The sequence below is a fragment of the Garra rufa genome, chromosome 18, assembly GCF_049309525.1.
Source record: "Garra rufa chromosome 18, GarRuf1.0, whole genome shotgun sequence".
Taxonomy (NCBI): Eukaryota; Metazoa; Chordata; class Actinopteri; order Cypriniformes; family Cyprinidae; genus Garra; species Garra rufa.
This window is the reverse complement of record NC_133378.1, coordinates 33,132,203-33,139,677: the sequence shown is the minus strand read 5'-3', so window position 1 is coordinate 33,139,677 and position 7,475 is coordinate 33,132,203. Positions and strand designations below refer to the sequence as shown.

The window sequence follows — 7,475 nt, the reverse complement described above, 5'->3', positions numbered from 1 at the left end:
TAAATTCGTCGTTTTTTGGATTCATAAATCAAATGTTGGTCAGTCACTTAATTCAAATCGCGATATGGACTAGTGTATGTGAAAACTGAAATGCAAAAAGACCGTTTAATATGAATCCGATATGTTCCGTTTGCCTAGCTGTATGTATGCATTGCGGAGACGAGCTTTTACTACACGCATACTGAAACACACGTGACGCTCCCGGTAATTTTTGCCATTTTCATCTCACATGAACAGATAAACTCAATCTCCCAAACTGCTGTGAGTGTCACTTTTACCGTTTCATTTGAGAAACCTAGCATCATATCATACTGTATGACACAGAAACTTCAAGGCAACCTGTCAAAATAAAAGTACGGTGTAACATGTAATGGGCTGGGTAGGTGTTGACAGGGAGAAAAAATAATTTCATTGTTAGTTAGTTAGTAAACACAAGTACATCTAATTGAACATAATTTATTTTCATCAACAAATGATCATAGAACAGCTTTATGAGCTTTATGATCCATTCTCAAAGACTTTAAGTCATTATTTGGGTAGCACACATATTCTGAATGCCTTCATCAGAATTCAAATTAGCCATTTTAATCTAGATTAATCTAGATTAATTCCAAAATTTAATCTAGATTAAAAAAATTAATCTATGCCCACCCCTAATATATATATATATATATATATATATATATATATATATATATATATATATATTTTTTTTTATTTTTTTTTTTTTTTACCCTATTCATTTGTGCCGTCTCGCCTTAAAGACATCAGGCTTATCAGATATTTTTCACTAATGCACAGCTATTAGCCAGGCTAAGCATTTTATATGATAATACTGAATTGCATCTGACCACAGCATTCACCCCAGACTAATGCAACATCAGTCTGTGGTGTTAATCAGTCTACACTTATCACCATCCTTCTAAGAAACCTTTAGTTTTACATGAATCACAACACGCAACCATGGTCTGACCCGCTCCTTTATAGTCTCCTGACGCGTCTATACCAAGCATCAGTTGTTATTCCACTTAACAGTAAAAAAAAACACTAATGACAAAAGGCTTCGTAGTCATGCAAAACAGTAGACAGAAAGCTTGGAAAATTCAGCTTGGTTTGTGCCTTAAGTGGTGAAGGCCTCAAACCCAAGCCACACTGTTGAAGTACTCAAGCTAAGCTCTTGGTCTCTATGACCCAATGAGGGAAAAAATGTCTCTCTTGAACCAGGTCCACGAGAGGCAACCTGGTGTGATCTCTGCTCCCCTCAGCTATGACCGGGTATTGGTTCTCTATCTTTTTTGACACCTGTATGTGAGCACTGATTCAGTTTCCATTACAGCATTGCCTTTTGTTAATTAGTCTCCATCTGGTTCCAGTTAAAGTCACTGATGTCACTGCTCCCCCTCCCTACAGTACTCCAGTCACTCCAGAGAAACATGGAAAACATTAGAGCCGCCTCTAATTAAATAACCAGGGAGCGTTTGTCACTATCTGTGTCTCTTGGCTAAGCCTCGACTCCCACTTATAGACTAAAACATTTTGATTTGGACAGCATCTGTTACAAAGCCACATGCAATGGCTTGCATTTATTGTCTTTCCACTCCCACACAAAGCAAAGGAAGAGAAAAGACCTAAAATGGCTGGGTGTGAATATGCATGAAAATTACTCTATTATAGATCAATGCAATCGGTCGCACACAACACCTATATTTGGGATGGCACTTATACCATATGGGTAAATTAAGATCTTTATAATACTATATATTAAAATATCAAAAAGCCAAAGGGGGTTCTACTATTTGTGACCCTGGACCCTTTCCATTGATGTAAAGTTTGTTAGGATAGGAAAATATTTGTCTGAGATGCAACTATTTGAAAATCAGTAATCTGAGTGTGAAAAAAAAAATCTAAATATTGAGGAAATCGCCTTTAAAGTTGTCCAAATTAAGTTCTTAGCAATGCATTTTACGATTAAAAAATTAAGTTTATTGTATATTTACGGTAGGAAATTTACAAAATATCTTCATGGATCATGATCTTTACTTAATATCCTAATGATTTTTGGCATAAAAGAAAAATTATAATTTTGTGTATAATACAGTGTATTTTTGGCTATTGCTACACATATTTGTGCTACTTAAGGCTAGTTTTGTAGTCCAGGGTCACATTTAAACTAAAACAAATAGTAAATCTGAGACATTCAACAAGGAAATTTAATTAAGTTATTAAAAAAACCAAACAAACATACAAATACCTCATTATTGGAACAGACCTAATGATTATAATTTTGTACACAACATTAAAGCATAACAAAACAAAAAGATCAAACATAAGCATTAAAATGTCATTCCTACAATTTGCCTGCCTTCTCACTGCATCATGTCAAATCTGTCAAATTGTCTCATTAAAAAACAAGAAAGAAAGTTTCCCTAATGTCCAAGGATGGACCATAACAAGGTAAATGGTATTTGTCCAAAACAGTGTCAAAAAAGCAAAAGTTCTTACAAGTCAAGACACATCAATGTGCTGTTCATGAGAAAGGACCACAGTCCAATAAAGCAAAGTTATTTTTAATTTAAAAGTGATTCAGTTTAAATACTTAAGTCAGTTTGAGTTTAGGCCCGATTTGTAATATGAGAAACTCTGGATTGTTTTAAGCAGTCATTTAAAATGAGTTGAAATAACAATATAGATGCAACAACTTACATTTGTTACTTAAAAGACGCTGAAAATGCACTCAACTGAAAGTACACGATTCGTTTTTGAAATTATTTTGGCAACTATCATTCCAATGAAAAGAATGAGGACATAACTCGACTAAACTATTGAGCAAACTATTGTGAGGAAGCCTCAAATACCAATTCTGTCACAGAAGCCAAAGACACAAACATTTAGCTTACCATTTAAGAACAGTTGCAGAGTCATCGATGCTTTGTTGGCTCTCTTGGAAGGCTGCTAATTCCACATAAAATCAATTGAGTTCACATGTTTCTAGACTGCAGTGAGCGCTTCTGACTAGCCTCTGGATTAACCAGATTTCATGGCATCGAATGTCATTTAAATAATAATCAGAGCGTCCAACAGCTAGGCTAGTAATAGTGTGCATACAAGTAAATAATCGGTACGTGTTACTTTTGGAATTATGACAACCACCCGAACCAAATTTTCAATAATTTCTGTTGTCTTTACAGCTTTTATCAGAGACATCTTGGCTGTCGTGTGAACGAGTTACCGCTTTACTAAACGCAAATCTATTAGTGAATTCCTAAACTCGATTTCACAACGATTATTTGTGATTGTGATTTGGCGTCCACTTTGCGCATGTTTCGTGCGCATGTGCGTTGTAACTTTATGGTAAAGACAGGTGACCCCTGTTGAATTAAACATTACGTGTAAAAAAATTGTGAGCAATTTATTTATGTATATAAATAAAAACTACATAAAGTAGATGTAATTCGGTTTTTACGACATGTCGTATTTACAAATTTCTGACATGTAACCTTTCAGAAACAAATGTCTCATCATCTTAGCGATTGATCCTTATATGTTGGTTTGGTTAAAAGCTTAGAACTTCTTAGTTTAATTTCCTAAAATGTCTATGTAGAAAATGAATAGGGAAGACAGTTTGTGAGTTGTCCTTGCTAAAAAAGACAGTATTTGAGCTGGCTCACACAGAGACATAACTGATCGACCACAAATTCAAAGCAATAAAATACAGGAATTTATTTTGGCTCGCTTGCAAGACTTTATTTTTTAGAAAGGGAACGCTTGCCTATGTCAGTGTGCAAATATGATTTATACATGCTATATTTTTAAGCTATACAAATTATCCCAATGATACAGCCCAAGTTTTATACATCACAGTAATATGTAATAATCATAATATGCAACATTTCTTTAAAGCAATGCTGCTTTGTAATGGCTATGTAATTGTTTTATTGTTTGCAACCAACCAGTTTGGCATAAACATGCGTTTCTTTGAAGAGGTATTCTAAATATACAAAGACTACTTGGTACAAATTTAACCACTCAAAAGCATTACATAATCCAGTTCAGTTAGTTTTCCACCACACAGTCGTCTGTCGGTCCATGCGGTGCAGTCCACTTGTCTTAATGGCTTTTCCTGATGGCTTGCTGTTCTCAGGTAATGACATCTGGGTGTTTACTGTGCTGACTGGCTGAGACTCGCTGCAGGCTGAATGAGTACCTGAGGGGTGGCTGGATGGCGCGGCGGGGCGGTTTATGAGAAGGGATGGTAAACAGACAGCAGCGAGGGCCAAAACCAAGGTCTTGCCCTTTGGATCGAGCCAGTTCGAAGCCAGAGGAAAAGTGCCAGCCAAGCAGGAAGCAAACGCACGCTCCCTATTCACTGCATCATAAATGCTCTCTTCATTCCAGCCAAATCTGAGCTGTTCCTCAAGAACTTGGACATTATATAATGCGTCCACTGATAGAATTTATACACTCCACTTAATAATCCATTATTCAGGTATGTTCTTTCAGGGATTTCCACAGCAACCTTCCAGTGAAAGCACTATAGTTGAGATGTTCATTATTATTATCATCACTGCAGCAGTCTGATGTTTTGTTTTAAGTTTTTTTTTCTCCACAGTCAGATTCGTTCTAAAATATGAGAGCAATCAAAATCCCACATGACTCAAAACTGGATCAGATCCAGTTTCATTTCATACTTCCTCTCCCATCCTTGTGATGTTAATCATTGTCCCACAGTTACCAGTGTTCTTTTATCACAAAACACTTTTATAGGAAGACATAATGTTTGGCTGTAAACATGTCTCAAACAACATGCTGCTACATTTGTATGCCAACAGAGCCTGAAACCCACATGAAACTAATTACATCATCCACCGTTCTTAAGTTTTCCTATCTTCAGACCGAAAAGAAAGATCGACGGAGAGACAGACAGATAAAGAGAGGCAGGAAGACAGGTTTGCGACGTGAGCCGAGATCTTCTTGTTGTGGTATATTCTCCTTGGCACTAAAAGTCATAAAAGGCCTTCAGGTTTTACAATGTCATGTCCAAACGCAGCATCCCCCACGGCTTCTCTTTCCCCTCTCTCTTTCTCTCCTCCCTCTCTCCCTCCCTCCCTCTGAGCTACCTTCACCTCCCCCTGTGCTATCTTTCTTCATTAGTCGAAAACGACAAGCATATTTTCACTGCCGAAACACACTATGAATATTGTTAAAAAGTAAAGAATGGAAGGAATTTAGTGGTCATGTGTTTGTGTACCATTGATTTTTTTGACTGCGGTCAGAATGTTCTAGTGCATGTGGTATAGAGCGAACAATCTCGAAACCGCTTTTGCTACTGATGCCTTTCCAAGAACACATCAGAAGTGCCGTTCTAGGGTGCCAGTGTACATTTCAGAGTTTTTTGCTTTTTTGAAGACTTATTGTTTTAAAAATAGCAACGACAGATAAAAAATAAAAAATAAATCTTCAAATCGACTCTTCAAAAGTGTCAAACATTGTGAAAGTCATTCCATTCTTTAAAGCTGACATTCTGATTTATTGTCGGCCTTTCAAAACAAAAGACTCAGAGGTGACCAATAAATCCATCCGTACTTTGCTTCCTCAAGCTATTTGTCCTCTTGAGGTGTAAAACACTCTGTGGCAAGCCCTACTTGAACCAGAGCTGTGAACATATAGCGTCCACCAATTATCCTGTCTGTCTGCTCGTCTGCTAATTATGGCTTGCCTGCTGTGTTTGTGCGTGAGTGTGCGTGCGTGTCTCTTATGGACAGACGGGGGCTAATAACACCATATTTTTTGAAAAGACAGAAGGCCTCTGGCCATCGCTTTCAACACACATGCCACACAGGCAGTCCCACCCACAGCACTCAGACCTGTCATTGACGGCCATCCCCTCTCCCACTCTTAGACTCTCGGCAGCTGTGGCCTAGCGTGACAGAAAAGTGCAACAAATTACTTTGCTACCGCTTCTGGGGGCAAATGTCAAATATGCCTCCATATTTACGAATCGTGGACGGGTATTTTCTGTGTAGGGTGTGGATGTCATGTCAGCGATAACGGCAGAGAGAGAGAGAAAAAAACTGGTTTCCTATTCTGGATGCCATCCAGGTCTGTGCACAGTACCAGGCAGCTGTCAGTAGGATTGATGAGCCCAGCTGGTAAAGATGTGCTGGGTGTCAGCAGGGCAGCAGATTTTAGCGAGGCCAGAGAGCACTCGCCGCATGAGTTAGGTGTGATCTGAAGAGGACGTGATTTAATGTGCTATGACCAGGCAGGTGAGATGACAGTGCGCGCAGATACTTTGCTGGTGAATCAGCCGAAAGACGAGCAGGGGTCAGGTTGTGCGCTTGTGCGTAAATACGAGGAAAGCAAGACATTGCTGGAGGTGCAAAAGCTCTGTGCAGATGTCCAAATAAATGGTAAATCATTGCAGGCCCTCAAATGGTTTTGCACTGAATGTGTCTGCCAGCCCAGGGGCTAGCGAATGACTAAAACATTAGCAGGAATCCTCAGGGCCCTTGCGCGCTCTCCCATCCCCCTCCGCGCTGGGCCTGTGCAAACACACACATGCAAGCAAGCACACTGAGCCAAAATGGTGCCCATTCACATTCACACTTCAAGACATCATGGCCTCTCTCCGGCTGGGGAATGCGTATCTGTGCGGTGTTCGCTCGTATACACAAAGTGTCTATTTAGGTGTGTGTCCTCATTCCAAGAGCTGTAAAGATGCCATTGGCATCTCGGCCCAGAACACTGAATCGAGTTACAGGTGTTCCTTTTAACACAGTTGCCCTGAAAAAAAAAAGGCATTTTATGACTAAGCTTGTATGGAGGCCTGGGGAACCAGAAGTGACACAGACCCACAAAACAAGTTAAAACCACACACCCATGATCACAGACACCAAACACACACACACACACACACACACACACACAGATAGAGATAGAGAGATTACTTCAGAGTAAAGTAAAAAATCTCTCATATAATTCACAACATATCATTCTCTTGAAACGTTGGTCAGAAATTTTTAATGTGTACAAATGGTGCGTGTAAATCTTGCTTTATGAGGTAAACATTCTTCATTTCTTCATAGTGCATAACTAGTCTTTCACTAGCTAAAGTGAGCCGTTCGCTCCCTTACCCTTCTTTTTTTACAACGTGGTTGAGAATGAAAATAAAGCCTCAATGAATCTCTCTATATTTTTAACACAGACATTTGCATTTTAAAGGGCATCGTGATGAGTTAACTTAAGAGTTCCTATGTACAGTTACATTATTGCCTCTAATAATTATCAGTGATAAACTGCCTGAACATTAAAAAGAAATACAAATCCATTCACATTTTTATGGCTGGAAAAATTATAGCGTGACATTTGAGAGTCATTGAGCTGCAGCTTACAGGCTTATTTTGGAAAGTCAAAGACATCTCAAATGCTTTGGCAGTTTGTAATTTGGCCGCGGTTTGGGATGGTTACAGTAAGAT

General features: G+C 38.7%; 1 long non-coding RNA gene across 1 annotated transcript in view; it reads left to right on the top strand.

Moving 5' to 3' along the window:
* The window catches only part of LOC141291418 (uncharacterized), a 22,182-nt gene extending 16,720 nt beyond the window's left edge, over positions 1-5,462 (top strand). Inside the window, exon 2 of the long non-coding RNA XR_012340333.1 lies at positions 4,142-5,462. This is a non-coding gene — a long non-coding RNA (uncharacterized lncRNA). The remainder of the gene's footprint in view (positions 1-4,141) is intronic.
* The last annotated feature ends 2,013 nt before the right edge of the window (positions 5,463-7,475 follow it).